Here is a 21,837-nt window from a genome sequence, read left to right as displayed (position 1 = left end):
GCCAGATTGGGGAAGTTCTCCTTTATTATTTGTTCAAATAAGTTTTGCACTTGATCTTTTTCTTCCCCTTCTGGTACCCCTATAATTCGGATGTTGGAGCGTTTCAAGATGTCCTGGATGTTCCTAAGCCTCTCCTCCTTTTTTTGAATTCTTGTTTATTCATCCTTTTCTGTTTGGTCATTTTTTTCCTCCTTCTGGTCCACTCCCTTGATTTGAGTCCCAGTTTCCTTTCCATCACTATTGGTTTCCTGTGCAATTCCCTTCATTTCAATTAGTTTAGCCTCCATATGTTCCTCTAATTTGTGACTAAAATCAACCAGTTCTGTGAGCATCCTGATGACCAGTGTTTTGAACTGTGCATCTGAAAGTTTTGCTATTTCTTGGTCGCTTAGAGTTATGGGCTCTGGGCCTTTGAGCTGTTCTTCTTGAGCCATAATGTTTTGATCTGTTCATGCCTGGTATGTATGAGGAGCGGAACCTTAGATGTTCACCAGGGCGGGGCCACCCAGGTCCCTGTTTTGTGATGCTGTATGTGGGGGCAGGGTCAAAGAGGGGCAATGGTGGTCCCCTCTGCTGCTTCCTGCCGCTGGGGCTTGTGTGGTGTGTCTCACCGCTCCATCCTTCACTGGTTTATCTGCACGCGAATGTGTGACTGTGGTCAGCCCTCAGTGGGTCTGCCCGCCCACGGCTGACTGCGTGCCTGGGTCACACGCCTGGGTGGGTCTGGTGGATCTTTCCTGCCTGCCCCGCTCTGCTGCTGGCTCTGCCCCTGTTACTGGTTTGGCTGAAGGGTTCATTGTTGTCAGACTTCTGTGTAGTTCAATGTTCTGTGGTTTGGCTGCGTTTTTGTTGCTAAAACTTTATTGTTTTTAAACTTGGTTGTGTGAGAAGGCACAGTGCTTCCACCTAGGCCTCCATCTTGGCAGAAGTCCAAAATTATGGTGTTTTATAATGATTAAATAAGTTAATATAAAATATCTTTGGAAATGTAGAAAGACTCTAAAATATTGTGTTGGGTAAATTATTTGCAGGATTCAGTGAGAGTAATTAATATGTATTTGAGGTTGCCCACATTGGAATAGGTTAGACCATTCACTTCCTTCTCTTCAGGTACCAAGGTAAAAGGGATGGTGAAGTTCTGGCATTTAAAACCCTAAGTAAGGGCTACCAGTAGAACCCAAGGTTAAATATGCACAATATTTCTAGTAAAGATGGTGAGGAGTCCATGCTAGAGGGTTTACTATGTAAGAAGACAAAAACATGACCAATATTCCTAAGTTGCCTTTGCAGAAACTGAGCAAAGATAACTAATCAATGGAAAATCATGGACCAGACAGGTAGTATGTTCCCAGTCCATTTCCTATGGCAGAACGTTGTTTTGTTTTTGGTTTTCCTGCAAGAAGCTGGTCAGGAATTTCATGAGAAAAGTTCCTTGGAAAATAAATTCTGGCCTTGAAATTTTTCTGTGATGGAGTTTCTGAAATCCACTCAGTATTTTGATCCCTGGTAATCATGGTAGTGACAGATCTAGGTGCCATTTGTAATATTTAGGGATGATAAACTATCTACAGTATACTTTAGGTCCAAACAACTGCTGGTGATGCCTAATTAATCGTTCCATTGGATTGAAGTCCAAGGATTCTAAAAAGACTTACATTTCCATTCCTCAGAAACAAGTAATTAAAAAGTAATGAAAAGGAACCTCCCATGTCCCATTGTGGAGACTGTGGTGTCAGCACACTTCCGGGGCAGAGAGTCGTGCCCCGCCCCGTGCATAACACTGAAGCGGAAATGCTCAGGAGGGGCCAGAGTGAAAGCAACAGAAGGAAGCAGGAAATTCTCTGTCATTTTTTAGTAATAGCACTTATCAGAAGAGGAACTTAGATGATAGGAAACTACTGAATTGGATACCTTTATCATTGATGGTTACAGCCCAGGAAATAAGATAAAATGATTGGGAAGACAGCAGGTTTGGAAAGTGAGCTGCGAGAAACTTCGAAGGGGGCACTGTTGGAGAGGCGGGCTGAATGCGAGAGTGAGGGCACACTCCTCAGACTGAAAGAGAGGAGCACACAGCCCCGCTGGGTCATTGCAGATGTACACAGGGGTGGCTCATCACGTGTTTCAAAAGCACTGCTTAGGGTCTGTCGTCTATGTCAACGTTCACTCTTCGTGTCATACATTCTATGGCTTAGAACAAATTTATAAAGACATACCCACCATTGAAATATCATACAGAATAGTTTAATTGCCTTAAAAACTCTCTGTGCCCCATCTATTCATACCTCCTCCTCCTCCTCTGATCTTTTTAGAGCCTCCATAGTTTTGCCTTTTTCAAAATGTCACGGGGTTGTAACCATATAGAATGTAGCACATTCAGAAAAGTTCTTTCACTTAGTAACATGCATTTAATATGTCTTTTCATGGCTAGATAGCTCATTTTTTAACGCAGTAAATAGCATTCCATTGTCTCTATGTATCATAGTTGGTTTATTTATTCACCAGCTGAAGGACATCTTGGTTACTTCCAAGTTTTGGAAATTATGAATAAAGTTACTGTTGCAGGTTTTCGTGTGCACATAACTTTTCAACTCCTTTAGGTAAATGTGAAGGGGCACGATGCTGGATTCTATTGTGAAGAGTAGGTTTAGTTTTGTAAGAGCCATCATATTATCTTTGAAAGTAGCTGCTTCATTTTGCGCTCCCACCAGGAATGAATCGGCTGCTGCTGTTGCTCCACACCCTCCCCAGCACTTGGTGTTGTCAGTGTTCTGGAGTTTGGTCACTCTAATAGGTGGGTAAAGGCATCACATTTTTGTTTCACTTATCATTTTCCTGCTGTTATATGATGTGTGGCATCTTTTCATGTGTTTATTTTCCATCTGCATTTTTTTTTTGGTGAGGTGTCTGTTCAAGTCTTTTGCCCTTTTTTAATTAGGTTTTCTTAATGCTACTGCTTTTGAATCTGACTGAAGAATTTGAGTTTGTTTCTGACTACACAGCATGTACTCCCTGGGGAAGAAAGGAGAAGAGGCTTATCTCCGTATCTGTTCAGTAGAGAAAGAAGTCAATAGTTAGATGAAGAATAAATACTGTGGAGGTAAGAAAGGTGTTTCAGCCCACATCATTTGATGAAATCAACACATATGAGTTGGTGGCCATGTTTAAGTGAAGGTCTCTTCAGTGTGCTGAGCAAAGCAGATCTGTGAGCATGAATCCTGTCACAAAAAGTTTAATCAAAATACAAAGAGTCAGCATATATGCAATGGGAGAGGCATATTACTGAGAATATAAATCCTTAAGGCAAAACCTTCCTACCTCACGTGTGATAAATCTCTTCCTTGGTCCTAGCCTTATGAAGGGCGTACTGTCCTGTCCAATAGCACATTTGTTTGTGGCACAACTCATAATTATTTCATTTTGTGATTATTTTTTAAAAAATAGGCATGAACTAGCCAAAGCATAAGTTATGTGAGGTCGGGGGCATATTTTTCCCTATTGCTGTTTTTTGGTAATGAACCTGGGGCCTGGTGCATTGCAGGAGCTTACTAGGTATTTATGGAAGGAATGGGTGAAGTGTGGCAGAGAGAAGCTTGTTTGCAGAGGGAAGAGATGTGAGTTCTACACCCAGAACCACCACTAAGTAGCTGCGCTCCCTTGGGCAGTTCGCTTATTCTCTCAGTCTTGGTTTACCTGTCTGCAAAAGGAGGATTCCATAATCGAACACTTTCTTTCTCCAGAGAGTGTTCCCTGGGTTCCTGGGGCTTTTTAGGGGGTGCCCTGGACTGCAGAATGGTGAAATCTAAGACACAGGGACTCCTGGCCCCCTGTCACCACTTTAGAAATAAAGAGCTCCTCTTCTCTGTTTTGTGTATTGCAATTCTATGAAAAGATTTTATTTACAATAATTCTAATGCTTAAAAGGGTTGAAATTCCATAATTTAAGTTGGAAAGTCTCTAAGATCCTTTTCAGCACTAACTGCCTAGATTGTTCTTACCCCAGAATCCTCATTTCATTCAGGTTTTTACTTAAGTGTCACCTCCTTGGGGAGAGCCCCCTTGGCCACAATCTCGTAGTGGAGTTTGTATGTGTTGCCTGGGATCACACTCCATTTTATATGACAGGTGTTAGTGCATAAATCCTGTCTCCCCACAGCACTGTATATTCTTTGTGAGTGAGGGTCATATAATGTATATCTCTTTCCGAATTCTAATCAGTATTTAATACAGGGCTAGAAATGCAATGAATATTGCTATTACACTTATTCACAAATATTTAGAAAGTACTTTGTAATAGTTACTTTACATTAGACACGTGATATTCAAAGTCTTTAAATATCATTCTTCTTTAAAATGAATGAAGGGTACTTCCCTCTCAGTGAAGGGAGATCATAGTTAATGTAGTAAATGAGAATGGCAAGATGAAGATCCCTGGCAGCAGGCAAGGCTCCCTCACTGGCTGGATGATTCCGCCATGTCCCTTCCCCTCCCTGTTGCCTCAGAGCCTGAACTGCACGTCTCTCACGGTGCCTGACTGTCCTGCCCAGATGCTTGCCCATCTTTCTTCCCCTGCTCCTGTTTGGAAACCTCTCCCCACTCCACTCTGTCTGCTGTGTCAGCACTCATAACCCCTGCTCTTTCCCTGGTCTAGGGCTTTCCTGATAAAACTAATATTGAAGACGAATTCAGTGGGTTCGTCTTCCACTACAAGCCATAGGCATGTAGTCCTGGGCTGCTGGCAGTGGTCTTGGTTACCTCAAAATGCCTGTATGTAACAGGAGAAAATAATATGCAAGTGAAGTGGATCATAGATTGGCAATGGGGAGAGAGGTAACTGATGCTCTGGTTTGAGTCTCCAGAGCTACTCAAGGTGTCAGAGTTTTCGGGAGGTTAAACGAATGAATAAATTCATGTAAGTAAAAATGTGCATAAGGATATATGCACTTGATCATTGTTGTCTATCTCTAATTATATCTTAACATAATATTTTTGTGGAATTTTATCTTCTTTCACTGGGTCGTAAAGTTTTGAAAGTAGCCAGGAGGTTTTACTCATCTCTGCCTCACCCATGATTAGCACAGATTTTGTTAAAGATTGTATGATCCTCGTTGAAGAGAATTTAACAGCGCATTCTGGTTCCCGTGAGACACACCCAGTATGTGACTTTACCCTCATCTTTCCAAACCAGTCCGGGACTTTTGTTAGCGCGTTTGTGTCCTGTGCTCTGACCAGGAGTGAAGAGCATCTTTTGCCTGGGGGCTTGTTGTTACCTTCAGAGTGTTCTGACCTATGCTAAGCCGTTGTGGTTTTTTAAATGTAACAACTGTTTTTATTTTAATTTTCATGATGAAAAAAATGCATCGTTTTTTGAGAGTGGGAGGTAGGTGATTTTTTCCAGAATCAGTCCAGCAAGATTCTCAACTCCTTGTGTTGTGTTTGGAAAGATAAAATTGTTCCTGGTGCTAAGCTGTGAAAGACCAAATTATCCCCAAATCTCACAAAGATAGTGAAATGTAAAACATCTTAAAATTAAAGTGTGTGTTGTCTTTGATGTATTTTCCTGTAAAAGATGGAGATAAAGAGGATTCCTGATTTTCATTCCTGTAATCATGTGCAGAATTCTTAGTGCGTGTTTACTGTTATGCTAGCTTTTGAAGCTGTGTTCAAGTTAATTATTAATGAGAAAAATGCATTGCCTGTTTGACTTTTAATTGTGGGGGCAGAGTGGAGTGGAGTGAGTCAGTTTCTTCTGATTTTCTGCCTGAATTGAGTAAGTACATGTGGAAATGACAATGTAATGAGTAGAATGTTCAGCCTGAGGTTTCCATTTTCACGAGCAATAAACTTGAATATGGAGAACGGGAAATGTTTGCTCAAACAGATTCAGAAAGCATATGATTTGGGTATTACCCCTCCTAAAGTTAGAGGACTTGAATCTTTTATTCTTTTAGATTTTCAGCTAGATCATTAGTTCCAGTTATGAAGGAAATGGCTGGGAGAGAGACTTTTCTGTTATTAATTGCTGTGTTACTTGGAGTGAGTGTGTATGTGTTTAGAAAAGTCTGTCCCTTTAATATCTTTCCAGTCCTAGGTAAACCTTTTCCAACACCCTCACTTAGAAGATTTTTAAAGGGTATTTTATAGAGACTCATATCTTTTTACACATAAAAGTTTTCTTTTCTTCCTTTCCTATCCTCGTGCCTAATTTTATTTTTCTTGACTTACTGGATTGGTTCAGATACCTAATGTTGAGCTGTGGGAACTATAGCAAGGATTTTTGTCCTATTCTTCTTTAGTGGTTGCCAAAATTTTGCCATTAAGCATGAGATTCTTGATAGATACCCTTGATTGGGGAAAAAGCTTTCCATTCTATTTTTAGTTGGCTAATGGTGTTTTTTTTTTGGTTTGTATAGCTTTAGTGTATGAGTGTTGAATTTTACTGAATGCCACTTTTCTGCATTTAATAATAGGGCGTGTGGCTTGTTCTCTCTTTTAATAATTTAAAATGCTAGTGTCTTCATTGTAAACCATCCTTGCAATCCTGATACAGACCCTATCGATCATAATCATAATATCTTTTAAAATACATAGCTAGGTTAGATTTTCAAATATTTTATTTGGGGTTTTACACTTACACTTAGAAGTGATATTGGTCTACACATTTGTGATTTCCAGCGGCGTGCAGAGAGCTTCTTCCCGCCTTGCCCAGGGATTGTCTCATTTCCTGTCATCTTCTAGCCACCCTGTGAGCTCTGAACTCTGAGGTCAGCAAGCCTCCACTGCCAAACCCTCCTGCCGGGAGGTGTATCTGTTCTGTTCTTGTACACAGAGGTATTCACTTTGATTTCATTTGATTTACTTGTTTGTCTTTAAGTTGCTCTCTTTACAATGTGGGTATGTGTGTCCTTTGCTGCCTTGGATGGACAGTCTTCTTTTGTCACAGCATCGCTTCCCAGAGCCATCCAGTTTTTTGACCCCGTGGAAAGCCACCTGCCCAGTGCAATGACAGTCTGTGCTTGGTGCTGTCAGCAGCGCCACCAGGCACGCTCCTAACTCCTCCATACGGGTTGTTGGGGAAGGTGCTGCCTGTGCTGCTCAGAGAATGCTACATTCTCTAGCAGCTCAACAAAATCATGTGTGTTTATAATCTGAAAAGGTATACTCAGGGTATAATCTGAAAAGCCTCCAACAAATGACACTTTATATTTTTCATATCACTCCAGCCATAAGTTTAGACACAGAACAGTTTCTTAAAATGCAATTTTGTTCCAGAACTAAGTTCAGCAGCATGTGCTTTTAGGGGAAGAATTCTGTATTATTTCTTTGTTGGCTAGTTCTTTTAAATACCTTGGTTTTGCATTTCAACTTGTCCAAAGAATATTTTATTAATATTGATAATTATATGATTTCAATAGTCCTATTCTAGAATATGCTCAGCAGAAGTTTGACTAAGCATTGTGTATATAATCACCTTTATGAAAATGATATTTCCTGCAGGTGTTTTGGAGTACATTGCAATCTAAGTTTGTTAATTTTTGCCTAGAATGCTGAAGGTATGTTCCCAAGGAGTGACATAAAACCTTTATTTCTGTTTCTAAACTAATTCATATGCTCTAGCCCAGATGTGAGAAGAAGCACACTGATGTGACTACCTACTATGGATCCTTCGTCAAATGGATTTGGTGTCTCAACTAATAGCATCTAGAATCATTTACTTTTTTTTTTTGGCATTTGAGATATTCACAAGGTGGACAGCTTTTAAATTCAATCTGAGAACAAAATTCTCTATCATGTGTGTTTCTGGCGTCATTAGAGCTTTATCTTGTCCTTTCAACATTAGTACACAAACCCTGGCTGGGTGGCTCAGTTGGTTAGAGCAGCATCCCCGATACACCAAGATTAGGGGTTCGATCCTTGCTCAGAGCACATGTAAGAAACCAGTGAATGAATAAATAAGTGGAACCACAAATCAATGTTTCTCTCTTGCTCTACCTTAAAAAAGAAATCAATAATAAAAAAGATTAGTACATGAATCATACATTGTGACTATATTGTTTACTAATAGCTGTTTAGTAAACTATATTTGTTTACTTATAAAAGCTTAGAGATTCTTCAAAAAGTTTTTGAAAATATTTTATTTATTTATTTTTAGAGAAAGGGGAAGGGAAGGAGAGAGAGTGGGAGAGAAACATCAGTGTGTGGTTGCTTCTCATGTGTCCCCTACTGGGAACTGGCCTGCAACCCAGGCATGTGTCCTGACTGGGAATCAAACTGGTGACCCTTTGCTTCACAGGCCCGTGCTCAATCCACTGCACTACACCAGCCAGGGCTTCTTTGAGTTTTTTAAAAAATATTTTATTAAGAAGTTTTATGCATTTATTTTCAGAGCAAATGAAATGAATCTAAAATTTTTTTGTTCTCCTGGCTGATGTAGCTCAGTTGGTGGGGCATCATCCCACAAAGCGAAAGGTGGCTGGTTCGACTCCTGGTCAGGGCACAGGCCTGGGTTGAGGACCTGGTCACTGGCTGGGGCAAACATGAGAGGCAACTGATTGATGTTTCTCTCCCTCATCAATGTTTCTCTCCATCTCTTTTCTCTCCCTTCCCCTCTCTCTAAAAATAAATAAATAAAATTTAAAAAGAAATTGCTTAAATTTTTTCCTTATATTTATTCTAAAGAGAGGGGAAGAGAATGAGAAAGAGAGAGAGAGAAACATCAAAATGAGATAGAAACTTCAACCCATGGCTTCCAGCACATGCCCCTTGATGGGGGACGGAACCCACAACCGAGGCACGTGCCTTGACCTGGACTCGAACTGGTGATTTTTAGGTCTGTAGGACAATGTCCAACCAACTGGGCCACATTGGTCAGGGCTGAATCAAGAGATTCCTTGAAGATTTAAAATTCTTGGTGACTTTGAGTAAGCGGATATGTAGCATTCATTGCTGAAGTACCTATAAAACACATTTTAAAATAAAATAATTGCTTTTCTTTCTTCTTTTGTATTCATATTTATTTTTCTTTCTTCCTTCCTTATATAATTTTCTTCCCTTTTCCATTTCCCTGTCTTTTTTCCTCATTCTTCTAACAAAAGGGGTATGTATGGTGTGGTGACCTTGTTAGAGAAACCACAGTCCTAGTTGAATTGAATATGTAGCACTGTGTACTTGTGGTTGAGGGTTAGACTAGCCAGACATGTCTAAATATATACATCTCTCCCAGAGAAGATAATACTCCAACTTTTCTGTATATGGTCAATCTAAAAGTTAGGCCAAGTGGTATGCCATTATTTCCTTTTTTCTGGTGGAGATGAAATACAGAAAACTATTTTAAGTATGCAATTAAGGAATAAGACTCACTTGTCCTCCAAATCCTGATAAGTTTAACTAAATGAACCTCTGTTGAGAAGACATTTCTTAACCTGTGTTATATCGAATCAGTGGGGTCAGAAACCATATACAAATGAGATGAGGTTAGTGAGACTTTTGCAGATTTATAAAAAGTTCCAGACTCATGAAAAGCCTTATGAACTGAAGAACTAAGTACCTAAAAACAGAAACCTAGAATCACCTAACTTTTCCTTTGAATGCTGTGACGAAAGTTAAAAGGGACCAGTTCCCCGTCTTCCTCTTTTCTGAGTGAAGGCTGGGCATCTTGTCTTAATTGAATAAAAACATTCCAGAATGGGCATTTGTTTGAAGTAAGGAGATTCGGGGAGAAAATGTTTGAAGAAGTTGAAGGTTCGGGAAACAACTGTGTGAGTATGTATGTGCATGTACCCGTGTGTGTGTTGTGTGTGTGAGAATGCACGCACATGGGTGTGAGGGTGTGTGAATGTGTGTGTGCAAGCCCGCGAATGTGTTCATGTGGGTGTCCCACGTGTGGGTGCCTATGTGTGTAGCATGTGTGCAGCTATGTGTGCTGTGTTTGAGCGGCCGTGTCCATGTCGTGTGTGTATGTGTGTGTGAGCTGCATCTGTGAGAGGGGGGCTGCAGGCGGAGTGGCAGCCTCGGCTCAGCCAGTGGCAGCGCAGTTAGTACATAACTAATAGTGAGAAAGGAAGCCGGGGAGTGACAAGGAAGAGAAGCAACCGACCTCATTAACAAGAGCTCAGTTTTGTCCCTGCGGACCCAACCGGCAGAAGGGACTGCGGGGCTGTGGCTCTCTGCCAGGGAGGTTGGGCTCCCTGCAAACAGTTGCAGGCATCCTCATCATGACCGGCTCAGAGAGAGTCCTGAGGCTTGGCAACTGGGAAGTTTTCAGAGCCGCCGCCACAGCCGCCTCTGAGGAGACCAGCAAAGATAGTGAAGTATGTATGCAAACTTCAGTTCTCTATTTTCTTTTTGGGTGGGTTAATGGATATTTAGTACAAAGAAAGCTAAAACTCAGCTGACCTGAAAGACTGGAATTTCAGCTCTCTTTCCTTCCCTGGGTTGTTTTTCCTCCCCCTTCCTCTCAAAGCTCTTTAAATCAGAGATTAACCAGTCAGTGACTCTGATCCCGCCAAGGGTTTCTCACTCTTGGGCTTGGAAAGAAAAACCACTATCTGTAAGTATCTGCTTTATTACTTCCTCGCATCTGAACTGTGAATGTTCTGTTAGCAGAATGCCCCACAGTTTGTGGGTGGGGTGGTAGCCTGAACTCCAAGTAATGATGCAAGAAGTACATAGAGTCTATTTGCCAAAGTTTAATTCTCATGTAAACTCAGAAGGTGGTAACTTGCAGTGGTAACCTACACCAAAAAATGGGATTGTCTTTACTAGGTAACAAAAACTTATAACTCTCTTTTGAATCCATTTCTAATGGCGCTCACCAATGAAATAACCATTTTTAAATTTTGTGATACCCATCCCCCCAAATCAGAATGTTTCTTCTGAGCTAAATGAAATGGCAAAGGGAAAAGATGAAAAAATTAACAAAACAGATCATACACCATGGCATAAAGATATGAAAATTTGTAAATAATTTTTGGATAACTTTGCTTTAGTTTAGATATGTTTGGTTATGTATTTTTAAAAATATATTTGTTTGTTTTTAATGGGGATTAGAGATATTATTAAAGAAGCAAAGAAATCATATTGTTGTGAATTTTGAACTGATTTTTAAGTCCTTTCTGCTTATTACCCAGATTTGGTCTAGAGATTTTGTCTTTTTACTGAATTTTTGGGGGTGACACTGGTTAACAAAATTATGTGTTCTAGAGATTTTGATGTAGTAAATAGTTTCTTTTAGTTTTCATCTGGATACAGGAATAGTTTTTAAGGCATTTAATTTTTATTTCTTCCTTTTTACTATTGCTCTCAGTCTTGTTGTGTGGCGTGAATTACAAAGCTTTAAAAGAGCATTTCCGGAGACTGATAGGAGTTTATGGTGTGGGAATCTTGCTGGAAAGATTAACCTCTTCAGAGCTGCACACAGACCAGACCCAATGGGGTGAATGCCCTTCATGTTTCTGCTCTGGAAAACTGATACTCCCAGTCAAAGCTCCAAGAGTTGCTTCTAAGTGCCTTGCCTACCCTCGATCAAAGTGCTTTTAGCAGAATCTAGGAAAATGTTAACTACTTTTGCTATTCCACTCAGTCAGGGACTCTTAAACCTCAGTGTGCATAGAACCACCAGCTTGCTTGGTGAAAAGGCAGGTAGGTGCCTAGGCTCTCGCCCCCCCAAATTTGAGACCTGGGTTGGGGCGTGAAACCTACCCAGGTGATTCTGATGCAGGTGAGATCGCACTTGGATAAGCACTGCTGTACCTTGTTATTGGCAATTAAATTCTTGTCATGTACTTGGTTAATATTAAACCTCATATCCAATTAATAAACTTGAGTTTGAGCTGATGTTGAACAGGAGTATGTGCAACGTGGTTTTGCATGCTTGGCTGACAAACCAGGGCTTTTTAACCAGCTTTCCCAATAACCCCCATCTTTTTTCCCTTGCTCCCCTTTCCATTCCCATGAGTGAGAAGGATGTCGGGCAAAAAGGTACCTGGACATTATACTCCCCTGCCTCCTTGCATTGAGCTGTACGGTCTGATCTCCTCCACATGGCCAAGTCATGCTTGTCTTAAAAACTTTAAGCCCAGGGCTGTCCTTATATTTATTTATTTATCTACCTATTTATTTATTGAGAGAGGGGAAGGGACAGAGAAAGAGAGGGAAAAAAAACATCAATATATGGTTGCCTCTCACGTGCCCCCAACTGGAGACCTGGCCTGCAACCCAGGCATATGCCCTAATGGGAATTAAACCAGCTACCCTTTGGTTTACAGGCCCATGCACAATCCACTGAGCTACACCAGCCAGGGCCTGTTCTTAATTCTTTATGAGCTTCTGGGTATGCTGTGTTCCTGGGATGGGCTAGGGTAAGTTAGGCTGAACTAAGCAAGATTTCTTGGGACTGTTCAGGAGCAGTCTAATTCTTAGAAACTGAGTTTAGATTGAACCAGACTATAGGGACTGGGAGAAATAGGAAGCAATTCCTCCATCATGTTGAGGACCTCATTTGACAACATGTGAAGGTAGGAATTTGGCCCCCACCCCCACTGACTGTTTATGGCACTGTGTATTTATGACTCTGTATGGGGGTGCTTGCTATGTACCAGGCTCCGTGCTAGTTTCCAAGGTCTTCAGAATGACCATTGTGAGTAGCGTGGACAGGCTTTTGTGCTCACGATGTTTCAAATCTCGGCTGTTGCTAACCAATCTCGGACGAGCCACCTAATCTCTCTGAGTGTTACTTCTTCTGATAAAACAAAGGGTTGAATTAAATGAGCTTTCATGCCCTTCCAGCTCTGGTATTCTGACACTATGGATATAGCACAGTCTTCCAACTTGGTTATTGGTAAATGGGAACTTTTTTTCTTTTTAATTTTACATTAAAGTATAGTTGGCATACAGTAGAATAAGAACTTTTGAGTGTTTGAGAACAGACCCTAAGATTTAGGCTTATTGCTTGTCTTCAAACATTTTCAGAAATACCTTTTAATTATTTTTCCTCTCACAAAGAATCCAGACCACTGCTATGGTGAGTTAGACAAATGCCACCTTGACAGAGCCCACTGTCATTCCTCACAATGGGGTCCTCTAACTCTCCAGAAGGGCTGTTTCTCTGGGCCAGGTTACATAGGACTGCAGCCTCTTATCTTGTCTGAATCTGGTGTTGCTAGCCTTTGGAGAGCTGGGTGGTCTGAGCAGGGCTTGCAGGCTTCCATGCTTACACAGCCTGCAACCCGACTCTCTCATTCGAGTGATTAAATAGCTTTTGTGCTACCAGGTGAGCTCAAACAGAGACCTTTGAAAGGCTGGGGGGAAAACAACCCCCTAACAAAATCTCACCTTTTGTCTGTTCCTAGCTTCTCTCACTGTGGACATTGGGGCAACATTTCAAAGCGTACTACAACCCGGCCACCCAGATAAGAAACTGTGGCTGTGATCTGCGCTTTTCTGACAGCTTTAGCCTCCAGATCTCTGAGGACGACATGTGTAGGTGGGAAACGACTCACTGGAGGAGAGAGTACAGGGATCTTGCAAAGTTAGCATGTGTTTGACAAATTGTTCTCTACCTCTCTTAAGTTTAAAGGAGATGGAAAAATAGTCTTTGGTTTTATTCTTATCACTCCCCATTTATGGGATTGCTGCTCTGATATCAGAATACTCCTGATGAGTATCATGCAAAGGCTGCTAAGATTGTGTGTATCACTCTTCACTCTTAACTTTATCCTTAAAATGTTCCTATCTGGCTTCCTTAGCGACAGAGCAGATAACAGCCCAGACTCACTAAGCCCCAGTTCTTCCAGAGGGTGCCGCACTGCTCAGGGTTCCCATCTCTGCATTCTGTCATGTGTTATCAGCTGCTCAGAGCTTACAGATACTCCTGCATTCTTCTCCTAAAACACACGAGCCAGGACTTTGTCTCCTGGGGTTGCATTCAATGCTTGGTATTTTCCTTCCAAGGCCTACATTTCTTGTTAGCACAAACATTCTTTCTTCTGTAAATTATAAGCCAAGACAATTGTGAAGTTAGGAGAATTTCAGGAAGTATTGAAAGTCCCAGGTGAAAACTCATCCAAATGCTTGAAAGTTGTTGGCTATTTCCTATCAAATCTCTTTTATGGCCCAGAGTTGCTTTTCCTGGAAAAGGGATTCTCCGCCTTTGAAAGACAACACAGCATTAATAAAACAGCAATAATTTAATTCTGTTTTATGTAAATATTTTCTTTTATTAGAACACAGATGATTCTATTTCATCCAATAAGCACTAATGATTGCTTTAAAACAAAAAGATAGTATTAATAGATCACAAAAATTAAATCAGAGTAGTGCAGTAGAAAAAGAATAGTGATCTTTGAGTAAACTTCAACTGAGTTTCAATCCTGAGCTGCAATGTTCCTTGCTTCTCTAATGTTTAGCAAGTTACCTAGCCAGTTTCCTGGGGAGTAAATGAGGGCATTGATACTTGCCAGGTATCTGTATGGGCTAAAAGGGATTTGCAAGGGGCCTGGTGTGGTGCATGGCATTTGGTAAGTGCTCAATAAACATTTCTTCCTCGGAGAAGGGCTAACACAGCTGAGAAGGCTAGAAAGAAGTAAACAGGCGACAAACCACCCAATTTATAAATAACAAGAAAGGAGAATGGGAAATAAGGCTTTTTTCCCCAGATCTCATTGACTGGGCAGGATAGATCTTCAACCCATTACTTCCCAGCCTTCAACTCTGACCAGCAGCCTCAGTCTCACTTGATTCTTTCTCACTGATTGGGTAGAGGCGCAGAACAGATGCTTGGGTTCACAGGCCACCCCAGTGGTTGGTGTGGAGAGAGCAAGAGTGATGTGAAAATCATTCAGTCGTCATTTCTTCCTGATCTTCCAGAACGTGGGGACTTCCACAGCCATTTCAGAAAAATCTATAAGGAGATTAGTTATTGTTTTTGTCAGGATTTTGCTCCTGACAAAAACAATTATTAATTGTAGCAAGGAGTCCAAACCCTGTAAGAAATGTTAGTTACAAATGGACTGATCGGGTCTCAGGGTATCTTGGAGGAAGCATCTCAGGAGGTGTTAATCTCCTGAATTAACAAGGGTGGAAGCAGAGACATTCCAGGTTGGGGGCAGACATGAGCAGGCACATAGAAGGGGGTCGTGTCTAGCAGGTCATTGTGAATGTGCAACTGGAGCTCAGGGGCAAAGGTAGGGCTCTGGTTTGGGGACACAAAGGGCCTCAGGAGTAGGTATATAGTGAGAAGCAGGTTGAGGTCAAATTTTTAAGAGATGTCGCATTTGTAATGGTGCACTGTGACCAAGAGAAGGGCAGAAAGAAGTTGGAAAGGAAGCACAAATAAAAGAGGAAGAGGTGTTGGTGAGGTAGAAAGAGAGCCAGGAGTATCTGGAGGCACAGAAACCAGGGGATGAGCAATTATGCACAGTGTGCAGGAGGGCTTGCTGGGTGCTGCAGAGAGCCGGGAGGATGGTGGGGGGAAAGGGTGCATTTGACACTCAGTTAGTAGGTGCCTGGCAGCCTTGGAGACAGCTGTTTCAGTGGACCGGTGGCAGCCAGAATTAGGTGTCCTTTTAGGGAACACAAGAGTGGTAAAGGAGTGGGAAGAGACAACTTTTCAGGTACATAGGACACTTGGTCAGGAGGAGGCACATTATAGGAAAGGAGAAAAATATTTTATGAGTATTAGCAGTAACAGTCATAAAAGTAGTAGTAAGAACACTAACGTTTATTGAATGCTCACCATGTGCTAGGTGATCACCAATGTTTTTCATAACAAAACTGTGGGTTGGTGTTTTTACTCTTTTTGAAGGTGAGGAAAGCAAGACTAAGAATTTAATTTGGCCAAGCTGACATCACCAGTAAGCGGCAGAACGAGCGCTGAGGTGGACGTTAGTGCGGCCCCTGCCCCACTGTTGTTACCTCTCTGGGGCCTGAGCTGGCTTCTCCCTGGGGGGTCGGTTGGCCTGCTGAGTAAAGCCAGTTCATCAAAAGGATAATAATAATACAAAATAATAATATAAAACTATTATAATAATGTTACCGAACAAGAGGTCTGAGGGAGGGGCAGTACAATATTTGGCCCACCTAGGGATGCCCAAAACTGCTATACAACAGGGGCCCCTCCCAAAAACAAAATACTAATATCTACTGGGCTCTTCTGTCTGCCGCCAATTGGAAAGACATCTCTCAATGCCAGAGATTTGTGAAAAGGAAACAAAATGTTTATTTAATGCTATTCAGGCCTAATGCCTCCACTAAAATATCAAAGTCTTTTGGGTTGTACACCTACACCCACACAGCACTCCCTTCTCCCACTGTCCCAACTCCAGGTACTGTAAATCAGGAAAAGAGCACACGTCTGTATTTCAGGCCACTGGCACCGTCAGCTGTGTCACTGTGCAGGATCTCGAGTTAATCCAAAGTACTGTGGTACCCTCTCATGGTCCACTGGCAAGAGTCCTTTGTACCCAGTTCCAGTCAAAGTCTCTCCTGCTTTTCAGGCCCCACGGCCAAAAGGGGCACCCCAAAGCTGCAGGAGTCCGCACTCCACCAAAAGCATGTGGCTTTCTTCTTCATCTGGGGCAGGGATCTCCATTCTGGCAAAGCTGCGTGGTTTTCCCTTTCACCTGGGCAGTTCTCGCCTCATGTCCTGGAGCCCATCTTTTCCAAGCTCTCACACAGGCCTTCTCACTCAGGAGTGCAGCCCCTGGTTACATCCTGAGTCCCCGCTACTCCCTTCCCCCTGGCTCCAAACTTGGCCACTGCTATTTAACATATCTATGAAACCAGTTAGAGGTTATAGATATGTTAAATAATCATTCCAGAGGTTAGCTGCAAAACTATTGCTATGCAAAACAGCTCTCAATGGCCCTGCTCCATTCGTCCCTTCCCCCTGGGAGGGGAGGGCGGTGAGGACATCTTATATGTCTCTCCAATATTCCTATACACTCTGAATTCTGGACACCATTCCAAATCCTTTTCTTGGGGGCCCCCCTGGCTGCACCCTGTATCAACAATACAAAAGAAAAAATAAAAATAGAAAAGACAAGATGGGGATCAAAAGGCAGATGCACCTGAAGGCTGATTGCTACCACATATGGGATAAATATCTCAAGCTTATTGCTAAAATATAAAATAATCCCTTTTAATGTGAAGCCACTGTCACCGCACACAGAAGAAGTGGTAGCGAAGGAAGGACCCACTGTTGTCCAGCAGTCAGGGCATCAGCGCTTCATTTCAAAGTGGACACAACAGCCTTTCCTCTTGCATTTCTCTCCTTTTAGTCGCCTTACTTTCTTCTTCTCTTTTAATACTTTCCTGTCTTAGGAAAGTCAGACTCCTGCTAACCATGTATTATGGCTCAGAACTTTGATTTCCTCACTGACTGTGGCCTCCGCTACTAAAACCTGCTAACTTTCACAACAGATCTGAATGAAGTGCTAAAATTTGAGGAAGTACTCGGTATCGTAAGCTCTTAGAATTCTCAGAACAATAAAAATATTTGCTGCTATTTTGTAATCACTGATTCATCATTAAAATGTCACTTCAGTGTGGTTTATCAATAGGATAGGAGCAGAAGTTGAATAAGTGGCCATTTGACTATTTCATATAGCTACCCAAAGAATTTAGCATTGATTTTTATATCCTCTTGTTATCTTCTTTTTTTTTTTAAATTTTTTTATTGATTATGCTGTTACAGTTGTTCTATTCCCCCTTTATTCCCCTCCACCCTACCCCCATCCCCACCATCACCCCCCCTTTAGTTTATGACCATGTGTCTCAAGTCCTTTAGATTCTATATTTCCCATGCTATTCTTGCCCCCCCATCTATTTTCTATCTACTGTCTATGCTACTTATTTTCTGTACCTTCTCCCCCCTTCTCCTCCTCCCACTCCCCTGTTGCCGACCCTCCTTGAGATCTTCATTTCTATGTTTCCACTCCTGATCTAGCTGTCCTTTTAGTTTGCTTTCATTTTAGGTGTGGTTGTTAATAACTGTGAGTTTGTTGTCCTTTCACTGTTCATGTTTCTTTAACTTCTTTTTCTTAGATAAGTCCCTTTAACATTTCATATAATAAGGGCTTGGTGATGATGAACTCCTTGAATTTGATCTTATCTGAGAAGCACCTTATCTGTCCTTCCATTTTAAATGAAAGTTTTGCTGGATAGAGCAATCTTGGTTGTAGGTCTTTAGATTTCATGACTTGGAATACCTCTTTCCAGCCCCTTCTTTCCTGTAAGGTCTCTTTTGAGAAATCCGCTGACAGTCTGATGGGGACTCCTTTGTAGGTGACTGTCCCCTTAGCTCTTGCTGCTTCTAGGATTCTCTCCTTCATTTTTATCTTGGCTAATGTAATTACGATGTGCCTTGGTGTGTTCCTTCTTGGGTCCAACTTGTTTGGTACTCTCTGAGCTTCCTGGATTTCCTGGAAGTCTATTTCCTTTGCCAGATTGGGGAAATTTTCCTTTATTATTTGTTCAAATAAGTTTTCCACTGGTGGCTGTGCCTTTCCCCCTTCTGGTACCCCTATAATTCGGATGTTGGAGCGTTTAAAGATGTCCTGGAGGTTCCTAAGACTCTCCTCATTTCTTTGAATTCTTGCTTCTTGACTCTTTTCTGTTTGGCCATTATTTGCTTTCTTCTGGTCCACTCCATTGATTTGAGTTCCAGTTTCCTTTTCATTGCTATTGGTGTCCTGTGCAATTCCATTCATTTCAATTAGTTTCGCCTTCATATATTTGTCTAATTTGTCCGTATAATCAACCAGTTCTGTGAGGATCTTGATAACCAATGTTTTAAACTGTGCGTCTGTGAGATTTGCTATTTCTTCATCGCTTAGATTTATTTCTGGGGCTCTGAGATCCTCCTGCGCCATTCTTGGTCTGTTCGGGCCCTTTAAGAAGCGGCGCCTTGGATTCCCAGGTCGCTGGGTTGTGACGCTGTATGTGGGGGCGTGGCCAGAGCGGGGAAATGGCGACCCCCTCTGCTGCTTCTCACAGCTGGGTGCGGAGGAGCAGTGCCTTAGGTGGTTCACCTGGGCCGGGCTGCTCAGAGTCGCTGGGTTATGACGCTGTATGTGGAGGTGGGGTCAGAGCAGGGAAATGGCGGCGCCCTCCACTGCCGCTTGCCGTGGGGACCTGCCGGCCCGGTCCAATCGCCCACTCCCTCGCCTGTCCACCTGCGCACAAATGCGCGACCTCAGTCAACACGCAGCCCCCGGCCCGGCTGTCTCCCCCGCGGTCGCTCGCCTGGTTGCTCGCGCGGTTGCTCACTGGGTCCAACCCTGCGCCTGGATTCCGCACCTGAGCCCGTCTGACCGAGTTTTCCTGTGCAACCCTGCTCCGCCAGCCGCTGGTTTCGCCCCTTACTGGTCAGGCTGAAGAATTTGTTGTTAACGGACTTCCGAAAAGTTCAATTTTCTGTGTTCTGGCTGTGTTTTCTGTTGCTAATATTTAGTTTTCTCTAATCTTGGTTGTGTGAGAAGGCACGGCACATCCACCTATGCCTCCATCTTGGCGGAAGTCTCTTGTTATCTTCTTTACTGTGTATATTAATTTGGTAGGGCTGCCATAGCAAAGACTGGGTGGCTCGAACAATAATTCTAGAGACTAGAAGCCCAAGGTTAAGGTGCAAATAGGGCTTATTGCTTCTGAGGCCCCTCTCCTTGACTTGTAGATGGTTGTCTTCTCCCTGTGTCCTCACATGGTCTTCTCTCTGTGTCTATGTGTCCTAATGTCCATTTTCTATGTGGACTTCAGTCATACTGGACTAAGGCCTACCCTAATGACCTAATTTTAACTTAATTGCTTCCTTAAAGACCCTATCTCTAAATATGGTCACATTCTGTGGTCCTGGGGGTTAGGCCTGCAACATATAAATTTTGTGGAAACAAAATTCAGCCCATGACACCATACCAAGGTCTCCATCTGGTGTTAGTTAGCTGATCTTCCACGTTCTTAAGCTATTACTGCAGGTCCTCAAATAACGTTGTTTTATTCAATGTTGATGAGATGCTATATGAACTTAACTTTTGTTTACATCAGTTAGCCTATGGTAAAATTGATTTTATTGTCCTCATTTCGTGTAAAGTCACAGAACCTGTTGGCAACATTAAGTGAGGACTTACTGTACTATAGCAAAAGAAAATAGAATAAAACCTGTAGCCACATAAACCCACATTAAAAAAATCAGTTTGTAATACCTTTGGATTTAGAGTTTGGCTTCAGGAGAGGGTGATAGGGAAACTTCCTCAGATAGGACTAGCTTTGTACTTTCCAAAAACCCCAGATGGAACCCATTTTATTTTTCTCATTTGGCCAGAAAACTATGTGGTGCTGCTTTGTCTTTTCCAGTTAGGAGAGAGCTGTGAGCCCTGTGTAGCATTTTGCATTACAGATGCTCCGAGGCCTCACTCATTGTTGCTGAACTGCTTTATTGGGAACTGTTGGCTTTATTTACTCCCCAATCAAGAGACAGTTCCTGGTCTGTGGCTTTGTAAGTTGCTTGGATGTTTGGTCCCTTGTGCATCAAAATCACAGGCTGTGGAATTCATTGGTAGAAGGACTCCTTTCATGTCCCTTCCCCCACCTTGTGTTTGCCTGAATTAAGAATGGTCAATTATGCCCATGTCGTGAGGGCAGTTAAATTTTTCTGTTAATTAAAAACAATAAAAGCTATTTTTACAATAACCTTATAAAATCATTATTATGAATCCCCACTGTACAGAGGATGAAAAGTAAGGCTGAAAAAAATTCAAGTAACATATTTGTATTTAAGGTTAAGATTCTTTCTACACACTAAAATGTTCAAAAAGTGAACAACTTAGTCAAACTGCTCTTCTTAGTTCAAATTCTTTGTTGGGGTCTGCCTGCAAAGAGATATGTGAGCTAAAGAGTCTAACATAGAAGTCTTGCATTATTATCTGGCCTTTTTTTGGTTTTTCCTTTTTTCTTTTTCTGAATTATATTTTATGATTATGGCATTCAGTTGTCCCAATTTTTTTCCTTTGTTCCCCTCCACCCAGCACCCCTCACTCCCTCAGGCAATTCCTCCAGCATTGTTCATGTCCAAGAGTCACACATGTAGGTTGTTTGGCTACTCCATTTCCTATACTGTACTTTACATTCCCATGGCTGTTCTGTAACTACCAATTTGTACTTTTTAGTCCTCTCACCTCTTCACTCATTCTCCCACACCCCCCTCCCATCTGGCAACCATCAAAATGCTCCCTGTGTCCATGATTCTGTCTCTGTTCTTGTTTGCTTAGTTTGTTTTTTAGATTCAGTTGTTACTAGATATATATTTATTGCCATTTTATTGTCCATGGTTTTTATCTTTTTCTTAAATAAGTCCTTTAACATTTTATCTAATAATGGCTTGGTGATGATGAACTCCACTAGTTTTTTCTTGTCTGGGAAGCTCTTTATCTGCCTTTCGATTCTAAATGACAGCTTTGCTGGGTAAAGCAACCTTGGCTGTAGGTCTCTGCTTTTCATGACTTTGAATATTTCTTGCCAATCTGTTCTTGCCTGCAAAGTTTCTTTTGAGAAATAAGCTGACAGTTCTATGGGAATTTCCCTGTAGGTAACTAACTGTTTTTCTCTTTCTGCTTTTAAGATTCTCTCTTTTTCTTTAATCTTTAGCATTTTAATTATGATGTGCCTTGGAGTGGGCCTCTTTGCATCCACCTTTTTCAGGACTCTGAGTGCTTCCAGGACTTGCATGTCTATTTCCTTCTCCAAATCAGGGAAGTTTTCTTTCATTATGTTTAAAAATAATTTTCCAATTTCTTATTTTTTTTCTCTTCTCCTTCTGGAACCCCTATGATGTGAATGTTGGAACGC

At 41.8% G+C, this 21,837-nt stretch overlaps 1 protein-coding gene across 9 annotated transcripts in view; it reads left to right on the top strand.

Moving 5' to 3' along the window:
* The first annotated feature begins 5,716 nt into the window (after window positions 1-5,716).
* Window positions 5,717-21,837, top strand: part of FREM1 (FRAS1 related extracellular matrix 1) — a 183,984-nt gene continuing 167,863 nt past the window's right edge. For 5 of the 9 annotated variants that reach the window (XM_053656310.1, XM_053656308.1, XM_053656309.1 and 2 more), the window contains exon 1: window positions 9,997-10,310. The gene's annotated coding sequence lies outside the window, so the exon portion shown is untranslated. Of the gene's footprint in view, window positions 5,771-9,994; window positions 10,311-21,837 lie in introns of those variants that run through there. The other 4 variants (XM_053656312.1, XM_053656311.1, XM_053656306.1 and 1 more) reach the window with 3 other exon arrangements.

Source organism: Artibeus jamaicensis, unplaced genomic scaffold, assembly GCF_021234435.1.
Source record: "Artibeus jamaicensis isolate MK-2021 breed Jamaican fruit bat unplaced genomic scaffold, CSHL_Jam_final scaffold_1964, whole genome shotgun sequence".
NCBI classification, from domain to species: Eukaryota; Metazoa; Chordata; class Mammalia; order Chiroptera; family Phyllostomidae; genus Artibeus; species Artibeus jamaicensis.
This window is presented reverse-complemented; position numbering and strand designations above follow the sequence as displayed.